A 20,324-nucleotide genomic window follows, 5' to 3' on the forward strand; every position below is an offset into this window, starting at 1 on the left:
TTTTTATTCATTTTATAACACAAATAAAAAACACAAAACAGTAAAGACAAACAATATGAAAAATTCTCGTCATATCCTTATTTTTCTAAACATTGTTAAGCGGGCTTCCCCAAGTCCCACCTATCTGATTTTCATTTTACTTCATCTTCAGCAGTTTACATATATCATAATTTCTAACCATCTTTTTTTTTAATCACACTTAAAATAACTTCACATTTTATCACTTATAAATAATATTATTTTAAAATACCCTGTCTTCTACTTCTAACCCTACTGCCTATAGCCACTTCCAAAGCTTTTCTAAGGTTTAAGTATTAACATATTTTTTCAAATATTCCTTACACTTCTTCCAGTCTTATTCCACCAACTCTTCTCTCTGGTCTCGGAGTCTCCCGGTCAGTTCGGCAAGTTCCATATAGTCCATCATCTTCATCTGCCATTCTTCGATAGTTGGTAAATCTTGTTTCTTCCAATTCTTCGCTAACAATATTCTCACAGCTGTTGTGGCATGCAGAAAAAAAGTAACATCCTTTTTGGGGATTTCACCCCCACTATACCAAGTAAAAAGGCTTCTGGTTTTTTAATAAATGTGTTTTTCAACGCTTTTTTCAATTCATTATAAATCCTTTCCCAGAAGTCTTTTACCTTGGGGCACGTCCACCACATGTGGTAAAAGGTTCCTTCTTTTTCTCTACATTTCCAGCATTTATTATCATGAGTATGATACAATTTTGCTAACTTCACTGGTGTTAAATACCATCTGTACATAATTTTCATCAAATTTTCTCTTAATACATTACAAGCTGTAAATTTGATTCCCTTTTCATAATTTCTCCCAATCCACCATCATGATATTGTGCCCCACATCCCTGGCCCATTCAATCATTACAGATTTCACTTGTTCATCTTTCATATGCCATTCCAGCAATAAATTATACATCTTAGATAGGTTTTTGTTTCTGTATCTGGTAATTCCGTTTCCAGTTTGGATTTCTCTGTTTGAAAACCAATTTTCTTATCCATTTTAAACACCTCGTTTATCTGGATGTACTGGAACCAATCATCTAATTTATCTTTCAACTGATCATAAGGGTTTAATCTAAATTGGTCCCCTACTTTCATCAAAATATCATTATACTTCAACCACGTATCTTTCATATTCAACCTTTTATAGGTCTTAGCTTCCGATGGTGATATCCACTTGGGTGTATTCCTTTCTAACAAATCCCTGTATCTTATCCAAACATTGTACAAAGATTTTCTAATTATATGATTTTGTGAGCTTTTATCTTGTCATACCATAAATATGCATGCCAACCAAATACATTATCAAACCCTTCCAAATCTAGAACATCTGTATCTTCCAATAAAAACCATTCTTTCAACCAGCAAAAGGCTGCAGCTTCAAAACAGATCCTTAAATCTGGCAGGGAGAAACCCCCTCTCTCTTTCACATCTGTTAATAATTTAAACTTAATTCTGGGGGTTTTCCCCCCTGCCAGATAAATTTAGATAATACCTTTTGCCATTCCTTAAAACAAATCAACTTATCAATGATAGGAAGTACTTGGAACAACTTAGGCAATACATTCATCTTTATCGCAGAAATTCGGCCCAAACAAAGATAGTTTCAACCTTGTCCAGATATCCAAATCTCTCTTGATATCTTTCCATAACTTTTCATAGTTATCTTTGTACAAATTCAAATTCTTGCAGTCATATTTACACCCAGATATTTCACCTTTTTCACAAACTTCAGCCCTGTGGTTTCCTCTAAATTAAGTTTTTCAGGTATCGTTAATTTTTTTTCTAAAACTTTGGTTTTATTCTTATTCAATTTGACACCTGCAACTTGTCCGAACTCTTGAATTATCTTCAGTGCTTTGATTGCACTGGTCTCAGGGTCCTGTAAAGTCAATACCAAATCATCAGCAAAGGCTTTTAACTTATATTGTTTAGTTCCAACTACTATGCCTTTAACTTCCTCCTCTTTCCTTATTATATTCAACAAATGGGACTTACTTGGTCCAGTGGGCGCGGGGACGCCAGGCAGGGTTGTTGTTTTTTATTATTATTTCCCACCGTTTTTGGTGCTCTGCAGAAATGCAGGAACCGTTAAAGGGCTGGGGCTCTGCCAAGAAGTCTAGGCGAGACGGGTACAGGAGCCTGAGAGAACAAAACGTTGGCAACGCAAGTAGACGGAAGGGAGACAGCCCATATTCAACTTCTGCATATCCAGTTGGCCCTGCCTGCCTACTGGGCTTTCTCCCTTCTTCCACTAGTAGTGGAACCACCTTCCACTAGTAACTGCCTTTTTCCCCCTCAGCCACCCTGTCCATTTGTGACATCACAGGAAGTTTGTAGCCAGCGGCAACTGCTGGGGACGCATCTGCACATCCTCCCATCCTGGTACTGGAAAGGGGAATGTCATGAACGTTACTTAGATGTATTTAGAAATACATTGATTTAGAAGTAGAAGATGGCTTGCTTAAGCTCTGCTGTCTCCTTCATTGCTGCTTTCAGGGAAAGCCTCATCGGCTTCTGACATCCATGAAAGGCAAACACAGATACGGTGAGGGGAATGGCCCTCATTCAACAGTTATCATCCAGCCACCTCCACTGGCTAGCCTGCCAACCTGACTGGCTTCCACCCATGAATATCCAGTAGTTCATTCACCCAGAGCCTGGAGGGCAGCCTACACCGCTATCTGAACATGCAATTCCCAGTCATACCATATCTGGTGGGTGACCTATGTCCACTCTCCAGTCATACTTACACCAGCATCAATCCACAAATATCCACACAGCTTTTGTCAACAGCCTTCTGAAGGTGAATTTCAATCAGCTTACATACACAAACTTCAGCCTCCTTCAGCCCTGCGGCATCCCGGGCATCCACATGCTAATCACAGCTTCCACCCACCTACCAGCTTCTGCCAGGTCCATCACTAAGTTCCAACCATGGATATCTGCCGCTTTCAAGCCGCGGTCCTGCTCAGCAGGTACACTTGCCTTCCCGTTGCTCCGCAGCATCTCATTAACGGATGATGGCCTCCTTCCATTTGCCACTTTGCCTCCATGTGGAAGGAGACCACCAAGTACTGAATAACACTGCTGTTGTCCACTGTGTCCTCTTCAAGCTTTTGCCTTGGCTTTCCCTTTGGGCCGCTTTTGTATATCCACTGAGTTGCCATGTGCTTTTGTGACATCACAGGGCGTCCACAGCCAATCACAGCAGCTGGAGAGGCACCATCATCATCACCTCCTCAGGCCTCACAATGGTGGGTGCAGCTCAGCAGCCATTTCCCCTTTGCTTGTTAGTATGTACAGCTCACTCCTTATCTGTAATGACACCAGAGAAAGGCATGCCATAAATTGTGGGGGGTCATTTTTCATCCTGACGGCTGCATTTAATTGGGTCAGATTTTCCATGTATGGGAGCCAACTGCTAAGGGCCAAGGTCCCTTCACCTCCCCCCCCCCCCAATATTGATTAGTTGATTAGTTGCATCAGGTATGCTTGAGAAAACACCTGTTTTCTTGCTGTTGTGAGGGATTCTGTTCAGGGGGTTGAATACAGTGGACTCTCGGGTTGCGAACATGATCTGTGCAGGAGGCACGTTCGCAACCCGCAGCGCCACATCTTCACATGTGCGGGTTGCGATTCGGCGCTTCTGCGCATGCGCAAAGCATGATTTTTGCAGTTCTGCGCATGAGCGAGCGCCAAAACCCAGAAGTAACCCGTTCCGGTACTTCTGGGTTCGGTGCAGTGCACAACCCGAAAACACACGCAACCTGAAGCGTCTGTAACCCGAGGTATGACTGTAATAGACTGGAGACGGGCGTATGGAGGGGGCAGAGGGGGCAGGTCGTCCCTGGTACCACTCTGGGAGGGTGACAAGATTGCCCGCTGCCCCCCCCCCAGCTGTAGAGCCACCAAGGGCGTGCGCGCAGTCAGCATTATGTGAAAACAGTTTGTTTTTTAACATGGACACAGTTTACTATAATATAAACTTCAGATAAAGATTTGCTGGTGATAATAGAAACTTAAGTTATAACCCAATAAAGTTTAGCACTGTTATTACCTCAGCTTATTATGGGTAGCTGTAAACATCTCCACTCTTGTGGATTTGGCATTGATAACACATGTCTACTCAGAAGCAAATCCTACTGAATTCAATGGGGCTTAAAGGTAAAGGGACCCCTGACCGTTACCATTATGTCCTGTCGCGGACGATTCTGGGGCTGCGGCGCTCATCTCGCTTTACTGGCCGAGGGAGCTGGCATACAGCTTCCGGGTCACGTGGCCAGCATGACTAAGCCGCTTCTGGCGAACCAGAGCAGCGCACGGAAACGCCATTTACCTTCCCGCCAGAGCGGTACCTACCGTATTTATCTACTTGCACTTCGTGCTTTCGAACTGCTAGGTTGGCAGGGTCAATGGGACTTACTCCTTGGTAATTGGGCAATAGCATTGCAGCATAAGGTTGCAATCTATACATGCTTATATGTGGAGAAACCTGCAATTCTAAACACAGTTTTTGGGGAGAGTAAGCTCTTTTGAGTGAAATGGGACTTTTGTCTGTTTAGGATTGCAGTGTTTCTCAAACAGCATGATATTGTAGATCAAATTAATGCTTTTGGTTTAATCAGCATACCTTCCCCCTGACTAGATAATTGAATCAGTCATTTATTTACTTCAGCATGATTGTTCAGTGCAGCACAGAGCTCAAAAACCTGTTTGGAAAGGAAACTCATCGATTGTGTGCTGAAAAATTGCCCTGTCTTTCTAGCAAAAGCGGAAGGTTGCAGCTAGATAAAGTATAGAAAGCCAAAGGGTTATTGGTGAATCACTGATAGACTGGCCGCTTCTCATTACAAAGTTTCAGGCACATCCATGTAAGAAATGACATTCAACCTATGTATAGATTGTCGTGTGTGACAATTCCCACAACTCTGCATGTATGGAGAGAAGGGTGTTGTCAGGGGTTCAGGAGCAGAGGCAAGGGCAAGGGAGGAAACAGAGAGCGAAGGGGAGGAGGCAGAAGAAAGGATGAGCGATGACGACGACCCGAGATCTCCGAGTCTCTCCAGTGAGTCGGAGGATTCACAGAAAGGAGCACCAGTGGCCAAGGCAAGGGGGGAGTTTAGGGGGGCACCCCAGGGAGATAGAGCCAGAGGGGAATCAGAGGAGAGCAGTTGGAGATCGGGTCCAGCGTCACCGCCAGAGAACAGGGAAGAGGAAAGGAGCCAGGGGGGAAGCGCTGGCAGCTCACAGCAGGAGGGAGGGCACGAGTCAGGGGTGGCCACACCTCCATCTGGGAGCGAAGAAACGGTTAGACGGAAGGTGGAAGGTTGGGCGCGCGCGCCAAGTTCAAATGCACAGGAAGGAGGCGCAGTAGGCAGCCCGGAAAGAGAGCCGGGTCCTAAAGCCCGGCGCAAGGAGACAGGAGAGTCCGGGGGGTCAGCGTCCGAAGAATCCCGGAAGGAAGAGACCCAGGGGGGCAGAGGGACCCAGAGAAGAACAGTCAGGCGGAAAAGGTGGAGCAGGGCTAGGATATTAAGTTGGTGTACGAGGGGCGGAGATTCAGACGGAGCTTCGCCGATCTAGCTACTAGACGTAGGGTTGCACGCAGCAGCTTGAGAATGGAAACTGGAACTCAATAAAGACTTTTACTTAATGGCCGTTGGCTAGCGTGATCCTCTGTGAGCTAGGATCTTGAAGCAACCCTGACAGGTGTGAAAATGATTTCAGAAGGCTTTGGTTTAATCTCTTTCTGCTTCTGCCTGCTTCTTGGAAGAACTATATGCAGGGAGTTCGATATTGTGAAGCCATCTTTCTCAAACTTTTTATACCTCTTCTGCCTTCCCACCTCCTGCCCATTCAGCACCAACTATTTAGTCCACAACAGAGCAGACAGAAATTATTGTATACAGTCATGTGTATGTAAGTTGCTGTATTAGTGTGAATTGGGGCACTAACTCAATGGAGGCATTAGAACAGGGGTCAGCAAACTTTTTCAGCAAGGGGCCTTGTGGAGGGCCGAACTATATTTTGAAAAATAATAGTGAACAAATTCCTATGTCCCACAAATAACCCAGATAGTGGCGTAGCGTGGGGGGTGCAGGGGGGGCCGGCCGCACCGGGCGCAACATCTGGGGTTAGGGCAAATCCACGGATTAGGGGGCGCAAATCCACGGGTTAGGGGGCGCAAATTACTTGCCTTGCCCCGGGTGCTGACAACCCACGTTACGCCACTGAACCCAGAGATGCATTTTAAACAAAAGCACACATTCTACGCATGTAAAAACACCAGGCAGGCCCCACAAATAACCCAGAGATGCATTTTAAATAAAAGGGCACATTCTACTCATGTAAAAACATGCTGATTCCCAACTGTCTGTGGGCCGGATTTAGAAGGCAATTGGGCCAGATCCAGCCCCAGGCCTTAGGTTGCCTACCCATGCATTAGAAAGACCTAGTAGATTCAGTGGGATACAGGATTTTAGAGTGTATGACTAAGATCAGTAAGGCCTGAATTCAAATCCCTACTCAGCCGTGAAACTTACTTGGGCTGGCCACTGTTTTTCACCTTAAATTTGTTGTGAAAGGGAGCACCATACAGACATGTCCAAAGTCTGTTTTGGGGGCCTAATCCAGCCTTTTGGTCAATTTAATCCAGCCCCTGTGGCAGTATATGTCTTGGGGTAAAATCCTTTAAAAAACTCATAAACTTCAACCCAAAAAAGAAGCTGAACAACTTTGGGGTAAAATTGTAAAAAACAACTCAACAACTTCGGTCGGCCCCCACGCATGTTTACTTCATCAAATGTGGCCCTCTTTGAAACAACGTTTGGGCACCCCGATTGTATGTAGCATTGAGCCATCTTGAGGAAAGGCAAGATTTAAAAAATAGATAAATACCTGACCTATTTAAACCACACTCTAGAAAGCATTACTAGAATACAGCAGTACAGATGGGATGATAAGATAAACTGTACATATTCAGTGCTAAAGCACATTCAACCCATTTCTGTCTTGGCCGGTAAAGATTTTTCTGATGTGGGAAGTGACACAATACAGTATGGAGTGAAAATTAAGTGTTCACAGAATCAGTTATCTGGCATGAAATAGTAAACTGCATCTGACGTGAGGCAGATTATTTTTTTGTCAGTCCCATAAAGATCCAACTCCCCCCCCCCCACACACACACACACCCTGCAATGTGGGGCTCATTTATGCTGCAGAGAGCTGTTTGCAAAGCAAATATCCTCGAGATGACTCAAGAGAACATGCTTAGCAGTTTTCTGCAGTTAGACCAATGCACTCACCCTTCCCTCAAAGTCACTTGTCATAAAATTGTAGAACTGTAGAGTTGGAAGGGATCCCGAGGGTCATCTAGTCCAACGCCTTGCAATACAGGAATCTCATCTAGGCTGTATTCACACTATATCTTGAATCACATGCTTGAATCACATGCTTTCCCTCAAATAATTCTGGGAACTGTGGTCTGTTAAGATTTGCTAGGAATTTTAACTCTGTAAAAGATAAACTAGAGTGCCCAGAATTCATTGAGGGAATTCCTTCATTTGATGAGTCAACCCCTGGGCATGAACAAAGTCCCTCCAGTTTTGCAGTCCATGAAATTGTAACAGTGTGATGTCCTTTTCCAACTTGCAGATGTGTGGTCAGTATGTTTTCATTGTTGTTTATGTGTTAAAATGTATCCCAATAAACATTTAGCCATTGCAAATTCAAAATGAGAAAGCAACGTATGTTCTTCAAAATTTCCCAATAATATTTTGATTAGAAGGGCAATAGTAGATCTGATGTACAGAGCAATCCTTTAAGACAACACCATTAACAAAAGTGTTGCCTATTTAGGGCTACTATCCCCCACCCCACATTTTCTTTCTCCTCTCTCCCCCCACTTCTCTCTCCCCCCAACCTCATCACCATGCACAGGACAGCAATGTCTCACATCAAATGTTACTGACACATAGAAAGGACTCTATGAACTGAAAACAGAGACGTTATATGTACAGTGGTACCTCAGGTTACATACGCTTCAGGTTACATACACTTCAGGTTACCGACTCCGCTAACCCAGACATAGTGCTTCAGGTTAAGAACTTTGCTTCAGGATGAGAACAGAAATCGTGCTCTGGCAGCGTGGTGGCAGCAGGAGGCCCAATTAGCTAAAGTGGTGTCTCAGGTTAAGAACAGTTTCAGGTTAAGAACGGACCTCCGGAATGAATTAAGTACTTAACCCAAGGTAACACTGTACCTTTGTTATCCATGAAAATCTTTAAAAAAAAGTGTTGTCCGTGAGATTTGATGTTTTTATGCCATCACATTACAGTGGTGCCTCGCAAGACGAAAAGAATCCGTTCCGCGATTCTCTTCGTCTAGCGGTTTTTTCGTCTTGCGAAGCAACCCCATTAGCGGCTAAGCGGATTAGCGCTATTAGCGATTTAGCGGCTTAGCGGCTATTAAAGGCTTAGCGGTTAAGCTGTTAAAAGGCTATTAACGGCTTAGCAGCTTTGAAAAGGGGGGGGGGAAGCAGGGGAAAAATGGCGAGAGTCGCAAGACGTTTTCGTCTTGCGAAGCAAGCCCATAGGGAAATTCGTCTTGCGAAGCGCCTCCGAAACGGAAAACCCTTTCGTCTAGCGGGTTTTTCGTCTTGTGAGGCATTTGTCTTGCGGGGCACCACTATACGAGCTGGTAATGTGCATGTAATAATGTGCAGAACTCTGGAACCAATGAGGCGCTAGATTATTACATTAAAATAAAGAGAGAGAAAACCCAACTGTGATTATAGGAGAAAAATAATGCGTGTCTCATAAGGAGTCATATAAGCTTTTATATTCAGCTCGATCTAGGCTAAGTACACACCAGACATTTAAAGTGCATTTTCCCTCCCAAAGAATCATAGGAAGTATAGTTTAAGAGTGCTGGGAATTGTAGCTCTTTGAGGGGTAAACAACAGTTCTCAAGATTCTCAGGAGGGGTGTGCGAATCCTGCATGCTTTAATGTGCTTTAAATGTGCCCCCTAATCCTGTAAGAGGTGGGGCATCCTCAGCATCTTGCAGAACTGAGCATTTAAGTGGAATAAAAAGGATAGTTCACGTCCACAACATACATTTAAAGGACTTTCAAAGGTCATGACTTCACCCCAATAATCCTGGGAATGGCAATTTGTTAAAGTTGCTTGGAACTGTAGCTCAGTGAGGGGTAAACAGTTCCCGATAGTCTTTTGAGGGAGCCATGTGCTTTAATTGTATGGTGTGGGTGTTAGAGAGACGGGAGGGGAGGAATTGATTGAACAGTGACTTTTGCAGCATACTAATTTGCACAAAGTCATGACATAAAACTATAATAGGACATTATGACACCAGATTCAAGAAAGGCGAAGGAGCCTCTCTGAACAGCTATTGTGTTTAGTTCCAACCCTTTGTTACCTGAGGAGATATTGACAAATCAGAGGGCTCAAAGTCTGGACAAAGCTGCTGAAATGCTGATGTGAGTGATTTACAGCAAAAGATTGAATTAGTTTATTCAGCCTATCTGTGTCTAAATGATGAGTGAAAGGGAAGGAAAAGAGAATTTCTGGAAGCTGTAAATCTTTAAAGCGGCTAGGAGAATTTCTTACGAGTGAGCAACATACAGTTCATGGAATATAACAAAGAAACAAAAAACAACAACAACCAGTGACTGAATTTTAGAATAAAGACAGTGTGAGTTTGGAAATCAGATATCCCAAGGAAAACAGCAAGGCAGAACAAAGGAGCAAAAACTCATTTTTACAGTAAAAAAAATGATTGATTTTGCAGCCTTCAAAGCACTTTTTAAGGATCCAATTGCTTATTTTTAAAGTGGGGTAAATTACGGTATTAGTCCTCGCACTGCAGAGAACTGGCTGAAAGTGATATGCTGATTTTCACTAATATTTTATTCTATGAAAGCCTCTAGTATATTTACATTTGCATCTGATAACATCTTACTGATATTAGCTCTACTTCCCAGGTTTTGCTCCCCACAGCACAGGTACCAAACACTAGTAAACATTTCACAAGTCCTCCTCTCCCCACCCCCACCACTTCCTCCTCCTCCACTTTTAGAATGGGTTCTTATATTTTCTGAAATTGTTTTTTTTTAATCTGATTGTGCACTCACCAACATAAACATCAAACAGATTCTAGAGCCTATTCCTTGTTCAATTTGTGCATCACTTTGATAATATTAAACAAAGTCATCTTTTAAAACATTTTTCCTTCCTCCCTTCAGATTTTGCACACTCTTGCACAATTAACAATGTAAAAATAATAAAAAGCACATATTTAGCATTCTTTATGTTTTTAAAAAATAAGGTGCTCTTCCCATGGGGAAAGCAATTTTTTATTGGGAGTGTAACTGCCTTGCCTGGTTTCAGGGTGTGAAAGTTCTGAACATCAGTTTTTTCTACTGTGAAATGGGTATCTTGTAGTGCCCACAACAGCTTTCCAAATGTGCTCCTGGGCTCAAAAAGGTTGGACAGAGAGGAAAGGTGCTTCCAGACAACCTGTTTATTGAGCACTCATCCTGATTTGTTTGCAGGGAGATAAGATGACATTAGCTATTTACTGAGCACTCATTTTTCGCAATACGTCTAATCTTTTGGGGAAGCAGGTTTGTTGCACAAGAGCTGCCAATCAGCTATAATTGTGCCCGCTGAAATTGTTGGTATGTGATTGAATCCCACCCCAAAATAGCTATAGTCTGGACACACTGCAGTCTGAGAATGAGAAAGCTAATCAAAGAAAGAAACGTTTTTCCTTTCCTTTGATGAGATTCTTACTTCATTTTTTTTAGTGGTAACAGTTCATCACAATATTGTATAATTGATCAACACAGCTGCCTGCAGTTTTGGACTGTCATGGTGATTGTCTTGATCACAGAATTGTAGAGTTGGATGGGACTCCAAGGGTCATCTAGTCCAACCCTCTGCAGTGCAGGAACGACGAGCTCCTGCACTTAAAATTGCACCACTGCACCACTAATGCCAATGCAGGAATAATGTACATTACCGGAACTCTTGCATTACATTGTTTGGGGTTCCTGTTTTGCAAGAAAAGTGGAAAATAAATTTAAAAGTAAGTAAAATATTTATTTGTTTTATTTAAAAGATGTTAACCCACCCAAGGCAAAATAAAAACTAACAGAATGTAAACAGAAAGCATAAATGAGAGCAGATGAATGACGCAGAATCAGTAACCAAACAAGATGGCAACAGCAATAATGGTGCAGCAGTGAGATCGTTTCCTTGCTCAAGTGGAATCTTAATTTTTTTCTTTGACTAAGCATTGGCAAAATCCTTGTGGCATGGGAGAGGCAAGAACTATTGCTGGGAATTGTCAGAGGTTCAACGTCAAGATCAAAGTGTTTCCCCTCCGAATTGCTCCAGCTGTTTTGCCCTCCTATATGCCCATAAAAGCTGAGAGGACTCAGCAGGATCACTTCTCCGCATGGGGTGGGGCACTTCTTTACCCACTTTGCCTTTCCTGTGCTATCAGCAGCTCCATCCAAAAACTGCTGTGGAAACCTGGGAACGCACTCCTTTCACATCTCCCACTGTTCAAAGGGCAGGGCACAAATTTTTCAGATGGGTTCCAAAATGATAACAGATTGTTCTGTTTGCTGGACTGTTATAAGAATTTTAATGTCAAAGTGGGAAACCTCCCCATTGTCTCTTTCCTCACAAATCCTGTCCTCACAAATCCTGTCTTAAGGGCACATTCAAGATATGAACAGGGTGTGAGCCTGTGACCTGTGACCTAGCTGCCTTGCTTCTCAATATTCTCTGGTTGGCCTCTGTTATTTTCTCCTACTGATAGAGGACCTAAAAAGACTAGTTTTTTTCTTATAGCATGGACCAATAGAATATTTTACTGGACGAAGCTGATGAAACGAGCTTCCCTAGAAGAAGAAAAAAGACGCCTGCTTCTTGGGAGAAAGGCGATGACAAAACCTAAACAGCATCTTAAAAAGCAGAGACATCACCTTGCCAACAAAGGTCCGTATAGTTAAAGCCATGGTTTTCCCAGTAGTGATGTATGGAAGTGAGAGCTGGACCATAAAGAAGGCTGATCGCTGAAGAATTGATGCTTTTGAATTATGGTGCTGGAGGAGACTCTTGAGAGTCCTATGGACTGCAAGAAGATCAAATGTATCCATTCTTAAGGAAATCAGCCCCGAGTGCTCACTGGAAGGACAGATCCTGAAGCTGAGGCTCCAATACTTGGCCACCTCATGAGAAGAGAAGACTCCCTGGAAAAGACCCTGATGTTGGGAAAGATGGAGGGCACAAGGAGAAGGGGACGACAGAGATGGTTGGACAGTGTCCTCGAAGCTACAAACATGAGTCTGACCAAACTGTGGGAGGCAGTGAAAGACAGGAGTGCCTGGCGTGCTCTGGTCCATGGGGTCACGAAGAGTCGGACACGACTCAACGACAACAACAACAGAGAAACCTTTGCCGTAGGGATAGTTTAGGTGGTAGAGCATGAGACTCTTAATCTCATGGTCGTGGGTTCAAGCCCCACATCAAGCCCCTTCCTGCATTACAGAAAGTTGGATCCTTGTGATCCCTGTGTATATCACTGCATACAAAACAATCTACTCAGAAGACAGAGAAATCTGGAGAAAACAAGTCCACTAGTTGAAAGACAGTGATACTTTTGTGTTTTCTAGGGACAAAAGAACCAAAGCATAATGCATCGGCCCTACCCCACTTCTGAAATCTCTTCATAGAATCATAGAACTGTAGAATTCAAGGGACTCTGAGGGGCATCTAGTCCAATCCCCTGCAATGCAGGAACCCACCAATCTTCTGGTTAACAGCCAGACACACAGACCCCTTGCTCAATAAGATGTGCAGCACTAACTGGAGATCCAGAGTGGTATATTGAGATGGGAATGCTTGATGAGGACTGGGAAGACTTAAGTTGAAATCACCACTCAGCCATTAAGCTTGTTGGTGGTTGACTTTGTGCTTGGCACTCTCTCAACCTAACCTACCTCCCAGGTTGTTGTGATGATAAAATGAGCATATACATTGCTTTGAGCTCCTTTGAGAAAAAGGTGGGGTATAAATGAGCAAGGACACTGAATAGGTGAAGAACAATAAATGCATTTTTCAGCATTTATTTCTAGACAATTCGTTTCAGTGCAATAAACACACAGTTCTTATCCATTTAACTCGCAAGCAATTAAAATGCCTTCTAAAATGTGCTTATTCTGCAGCGATATTGCATTATTTAAGTGCTCAAGCTAGTGTTTTGTCGGTGGAAAAATGAGGTTTTTCTCCACAGGTAGTGTATCCATTGCTGCCGCAATTTCTCTGTACAGCATGACTGCTAGTTTTGTTAGCTATTGTCTAAGAGGCATCCTTTGTGTTATTGTCTACATATAGACAGCCACATAACTCCTACCCACTGTACTCCTACACACATCCATTCTATTTGTCACTCAATTTGAAAATATATATATTATCAGCAATTTTAGTGCTTGCGTTTTCCTCAGAGTGCTATAATGTACTTTTCTACATGGTGGCAGCGCCACATAGAGAAGAAAAATAGCAACTATGCTGTGTGAAAGAGACATACGATATCATCCAAACCGTGAGCTTATGCAGCCATGTTCTGGTACTGTGTAGTTATGAAAATGTTCCTTTTGTCATATATATATATATATATATATATATATATAGCATATTGAACTAGTCTTCTGAATGCTCCAATACGTTTTTGCTGGTCTGACCAGTAGACAAAGCGAAAGAGATAAAGGTTCCAGTGGTGCTCTCATTCCGAGAAGAAGATCGGATGCTTTAGCCTTGCCTTATGGTGTGTCCTTTGGTGACGGAGATGGGCAAGCAGGGGGAAGGGTGTTGTGTTGTAAAATATGTAAACGTTTCAGTTCTGTGCCCGGCTCCAAGGGTCTAGGACAGCAGTTCTTGGGGGAGGAGGAGGAAGCTGAAAGAGAGGCTCAGAAAATGCGCCTGTCCTTTGTTCTTGGATTTGGATGTGTCAGGAGGGGCCATGGAAATTTTTGGAACTTAGACACTAAATGGAGCTCACAGCAGGTGCTTCATCTGGCATGAAGAGGACAAAAGGACGGGTGGGGAAGTGTTTGGAGTGGACAATTGCAGCTCAGCATGTCCTGAGTGTGTCAAATCCCTCAGCTTCCATGGAGCTGGTGCCTCATCCATAGTGGTCCAGTTTTTTCACAACCAGGCTGTGCATATCAAAGGCGCCTGATCTCCCGAAAGGGATGAGGGAGTACAAAAGAGTTGGGTCAGAATGGCAGCTCGGATGGGAGGTGCTACATTTGCAGGAGGTAATAAGGACAAGGCAGGCCGCAACTCAAAACATGCTTTCAAATGGTCACAGAAAATCACGCACTGAGTTATCCCAGAGCCGTTATTGTACAATATACGTTTAGTAATACAAGGTAGAGACATGCGTGAAGACTTTTCCTCCCAATTTATGCAGACCAGTTAACTCCACCTACTCACAAACTGATTGCCACTTTAACACGTTTCTTATGTGGTTATTGAATCCTCACAGAACCCTGTTGGTTCCTGAAGTGAACCCATATTAGGTTGGTGGTTGAAGACCAATTATATTTTTGTCACTCTCCCATTTTGGGGTAGTCCTGGGCTCATGTTGCACATAGAATCCATAATTCTGTTCCACCCAATAATTGGAACATAAGGTAAAGGTAAAGGGACCCCTGACCATTAGGTCCAGTTGTGGCTGACTCTGGGGTTGCGGCGCTCATCTCACTTTATTGGCCGAGGGAGCCTGCATACAGCTTCCAGGTCATGTGGCCAGCATGACTAAGCCGCTTCTGGCGAACCAGAGCAGCGCACGGAAACACCGTTTACCTTCCCGCCAGAGCAGTACCTATTTATCTACTTGCACTTTGACGTGCTTTCGAACTGCTAGGTTGGTAGGAGCAGGAACTGAGCAACGCGGGGATTCAAACCGCCGACCTTCTGATCAGCAAGTCCTACGCTCTGTGGTTTAACCCACAGCGCCACCCGCGTCCCTAATTGGAACATATTAAATGCTTAAGGATGTGTTATTATCACCTCTTTCAGATGGGGGATTGAGGCTGAGAGAATGTGTCCCTGGTTCACAGCTCAATCTCATAACCATAATACAACCCTATTTATCTGTTCTAATCTATAATTTATTTATCTGCTTAATCATTGAAAGGGCTATTTGTATATTTTATTTATTTCATAAAATTTATATACCATTTGATCATTTACAAAAGCGCTTTCAAAGGTCACACAGATGCTCCTTGGGAGATTTTGAACAAGAGTGAATTATAATTGCAATAAAACTCTTTAATAGAGAAATGTGTGAGGAGAAAGAATTGAGAACAATCGAAAACAATGCAGGAGATAGTAATGATAGCAAGATATAAAGTGTGTGTGTGTGTGTGTGTGTGTGTGTGTGTGTGTGTATACACACATCTGAGTCTCCAGCAAGAGAAACCTGTGTAAGCCAAATCACACATGAAGAGGCACAGCTATAAACCCCTCCCATATTCTTATTTTAGATATCAGAAGTATTTGCCTCAGCATTTATTTATAAGACTTAAATCTGAGCTATTGGAAAGAGGCCAAGTGACTGTAGGTATTATGTTAATTTGTTTCTTTGTTTTTTGTTTTAATGATGAGACATAGAGCAACAGCATCAGAAACTGAAAGGAGCAAGGTCAGAAAAGAGAATTGTTGCAGAAGTAAAATTGTTTCATGTGTGAGATAAGAAGGCTGGCTTCTGGCACAGGCTGAAAGTGGGGAAAGCAAAGACAAGTTGTAAAGAGGAAACTAGGTCCCTAAATCCAGTTGTGTAGTCTAGTAGCCATTATTCCTGTATCTTATTTGGGCTTGTCTACACCAGAGTAAAATGTGGATACTCATCTCAGTGTTCTCCTGGACTAGATGACCATCATGATCCCTATCAGATCTACAATTCTGTGATTTTATGGTGGAATCTACACACATATAAAAAACTCTGTGAAAATGTTTTTTTTAAGAAATGTTTTGAAAAAAATATTGAATTTGGCATCGCTCACTGTCGCCATCTAGTGCCAGATTTGTATATTGCACTTTACAACACATTTTAAAACGTTTTATTTGAAGTTGTATGTCCTATGTCAAAAATGCAGCAAGGTTGTTTTCCTCTGCTGTGTTTCAAGTCACATTTGCACATGGCTGTACACACCAGAGAGGGGGTGGGGATGTTTTCACCCGATGCACATTATCAGTTTAGTTTCCTTGCCCCTCCAAACCACCACTCTCCAACTCATTTTCATGAAGCGGTCATCTGCACAATGGCTGCCTCAAATGTACACGCCTCAGTTTAGCTGCAAAGGGAATGTGGATTAAAGGCTCCCCCACACTTCTGCTTGCCCCATGATTTCCAGGCACGGGTTCAAGAGATTTTTCAACGGGTTTTCCCAGGGATAGCAGCGGGACAAATGAAAAACCTCTCAGACCTGTGCCTGGAAATCGTGGGGCAAACACAAGTGTAGATGAGACTCAAAAAACCACAATATAGTTCTGCATAGTGTGTAACGTTTTGTGTACACGGATTCAAAGGCCATCAGTGGGACCGCCCTGGAGCCAGAGTAGATGGCAATGTGCACACAGCCATTGATTGGGAAATGAAATCACAACAGAACAAGACTGTGAGGGTGGGCCCACCATTCTCCTGAAGTTTCCACTAACTTATCTGTGCAAAAAGAAGCGGGGGGGGGGGGTATGTAGTTGCAGCAATGACTCAGCTGGGAAAGAAAGGCAACTCGCTGTTTGTTGCTGGGATCTTATTATCAACCAAACCCCCATTGGTTTCGTCCATTGTTTTTTGTACCGTTCTTAAAACTATTTTTAGCTCTTTTATGGCATGTCTGTAAATCAACTTTTGGTGCTTGCCAGCGTAACGAGGGCCTAAAATATTACTGCAAAAGAAAAACACCATTCCCGGGTAATGCGACAAAGCTGCTTTTCATAGTCGCATGCATATGACAAAATTAAAACAAATATATAGTGCTGTTAGATGGGAGCCTGGCTCAGCTTGGATAATTTATTTCTAGATACTAGAAATGTGTGGCGAGAGTAGAACAGTATGCTGAGTTGGGACTTGCTCTGCAGTATTTTTGCTCTCTTTAAATGTTCCACTTGCCACATACTGAGTAAACTGCTGGGGAACAACAGCAAACATTTTTGCTTCAAAGGCAGCATTTTTCTCCTTGTGAAATGTGCCTTATCTAATGGGTTCAAGTGTGAAATACCTTAGGCTGCTGTTATCAAGCACAAATCTCACTCCCGCTTCAAAGTGATAGGAACAAAGTCTCCCCTGTGCAGCTTCTAAAACCCACAACTGGATTTTGCTGTGGGTTTTGGATGCTGCAGTACACAGCTAGAAGTGTACTCCATCTAATTAAAGCTTTTACTAAAGTGCCTTCAGGGCTTAATTTCAGCCAAAGCCCCTACGGAAAAACTCCATTACCTCTTTTAGATTTTAGAGGTCAGCTGTAAATAGGTAGAGGCCTCTGCGCATGTTCAAAGCGAATTATCCTCATCACAGATCTAGAATTAGGAAAAAGGGCTTTCAGGTCAGATGGTACACTTTCCAAGCAGCCTTGAGAAATTGAATATGCATTTGTCAATTGACTAAATGTTTGTCAATTTGGCAGAAATGCCAAAACCAATAAAATAACTGGCATTTCTGAGGAATTACAAGCAAGGGCGTCCACAGGAATTTTTACAGGGTGGCGGGAAGGAGTAAGCACTCCAAATAAATAAGTAAAGGGGGGGGGGGGTTAACCAGAGTTAGAAATATCATTCTCCTGTCTTTGTTTTTACCTTTTGTTTTTGGGTAGGCACACGAATGCCTAATCACAGCTGCACTAAAATCCGGGATATCTGATTGTTTTCTCTGGGGCAGCAATTATTTCTCTGCTAGGGAAAAGCGAACTGAAATACAAATGAACCACCAAGTTCTTTATCCAGACAATGGGTGTGTCACTCCAACGCCTCTTTGTCTAACTTCTCATCTCCTTTCCTAAATGTCAATCATTGCTATGGCTTCATTCATTGGCTAAAAAAACTAACGTGAAGCAGGCTAGTTTTAAAAAAAAACCCACAAATGAACAGAATAGTACCTGTATATGTTCGCCTCATCATCTGGGTTCTACAAGGGCTAGATATTTGCTTTTTATTCATTTATTTGTAATAAAAGGGAGGTGGAACCCATGGATTAGGGTTCATCAGGGCAGGAGGCCTTCCCCCTTGTGGGTGACAATAACTGGAAGCTGTAACGACAAAATGAAATAAGTATAACGAAGCAGCACTTTTATATGTCCATCAGTGTTTTAGAGAAACAGAGTTCATAGGGATTCACACCAGCAAACTGCTTTGCATCAGAGACTAATGGGATCAAGAAATGTTATGAAAGAGATTGGGGCTGCGAGAAAAAGCTAACTTAGAATATTAAGAACATAGGAACAGCCTGCTAGATCAGTCTAGTGCAGTATCATGTTCTTACAATGGCCAAATAGATGCCTGTGGGAAACCTGCAAGCAGGACCCAGGAACAAGTGCCCTCTGCCCTCCTGTGGTTTCCAGCAACTGGTATTCAGACACTACTGCCTGTGACTGTTGAGGAACAGCCATCATGGCCAGTAGCCATTGATAGTGATATAGTGGTACCTCGGGTTACCGGTACATATGCTTCAGGTTACACATGCTTCAGGTTACAGACTCCACTAACCCAGAAAGTTCTCGGGTTAAGAACTTTGCTTCAGGATGAGAACAGAAATCGTGCTCCGGTGGCGCGGCAGCAGCAGGAGGTCCCATTAGCTAAAGTGGTGCTTCAGGTTAAGAACAGTTTCAGGTTAAGAACGGACCTCCGGAACGAATTAAGTACTTAACCCGAGGTACCACTGTATAAGTAAAATATATCAATAGCCTTTTACATGAATTTGTTCATTCCTCTTTTAGGCCATCTTAAGTTTTTGGCCATCACTGCCTCCTGTAGAGTTCCATAGTTTAATTATGCACTATGCAAAGAAGCACTTTATTTCATCTGCCCTGAGACTTAAAACAGGTTGTGCTGTAGCACTAATTAAAAGTAGAACACAGAAAACCAACCTCATACCAAGATACTACTGAGCCGTTTAGTTCAGTATTGTTGACACCGATTGGTACTCTCTTCTGCTGTAGGAGAGTTGCAATAAAATGCTGGTTTATCCCCTAACAATTTAACTACAAGTAACAACGCTCTCTGTGCCCAAAGGATGCATGCTGATAACAACTCCTTGCGTTTGAAGAAAAGAGAACCCTTCCATTTCGATAAAAAAGGAAAACAACACACATTTTATTCCGGGCTTGTATCCTAGATTTTGAATGTTATGCTGTCCATGTACATTTAGGACGGTGGAAGGCGCTCTACTTTTTCGCTCTCCCAACAGGCAGCCAAGCAAGAAAGCCACACGGGGCTCCCTTTTCCTGTTCCCAGTGTCGTCCATGGAATCTTCCATGTGCGGGGCAAGAGCGGCGAGAGCATATTGCAGTCAATGTAAATAAAGTTCATATAAAACAGCACTAGCTCTCCGTGTACATATTTATACGTGCATACTTGGATAATAAAAACAGTGTGAGAGACTTCTTTCCGTTGCAGTGCTTTGAGATAAACACGCAGTTTTTAAAAGTTATTTTAGCAGTCGGTGAGTGCAGAAAGGGAGAAGATAGATTTAAAGGAAGAATCCAGTGAAAGTTTTTAAGCAGCGAAAGTTCGTTTTGGAAACTCGGCGATCCTGTCTTTTCCTAATCCACATCATAAGGCTGTTCTATGTACTTCCACCACTTCTGCCCCGCACATGGAGAATCCTAAAACGTGCAACAGGGAACCGGACGTATAGCTTAAATTCTGCAGCGAGCCTCCGCTACCTGTTTCGTTTCTAATGGAACCACCAGCAGAGACCACGGTGAACAGGGTTTGCCGTAGAGATAGGGAAAAAAGCATGCGCGCCTACACACACGGACCTGTTTGACTTGTTGCTCTCTCTCGCTCTCGCTCTCTTTGGTTGAGGAGGAGCCATATTTTGAGCTCCTCCCTTGTCTCCAGCCACGCTCCGCCTTCCCGCTTTCCGAGCCGCTCTAGCCGCCCTGGCCCCACCTCTGTCTCACCGAGGGTGACGGATGCTCCCTCGTTGCTTGAGCGGCCTTTGTCGCTGCTGTCGGCGGGTCGCGCGCGCGCGCAGTCATGAAT

At 43.2% G+C, this 20,324-nt stretch overlaps 1 long non-coding RNA gene across 1 annotated transcript; it reads right to left on the reverse strand.

Moving 5' to 3' along the window:
• Nucleotides 1-20,315, reverse strand: LOC114592050 (uncharacterized). The gene is made up of 4 exons (XR_003705422.2): nt 20,099-20,315; nt 18,218-18,367; nt 17,563-17,642; nt 1-3,342 (listed from the first exon to the last, which is right to left on the reverse strand). It is a non-coding gene; the product is annotated as an uncharacterized LOC114592050 (long non-coding RNA).
• Nucleotides 20,316-20,324: the final 9 nt, after the last annotated feature.

The sequence above is a fragment of the Podarcis muralis genome, chromosome 1, assembly GCF_964188315.1.
Source record: "Podarcis muralis chromosome 1, rPodMur119.hap1.1, whole genome shotgun sequence".
Classification (NCBI taxonomy): Eukaryota; Metazoa; Chordata; class Lepidosauria; order Squamata; family Lacertidae; genus Podarcis; species Podarcis muralis.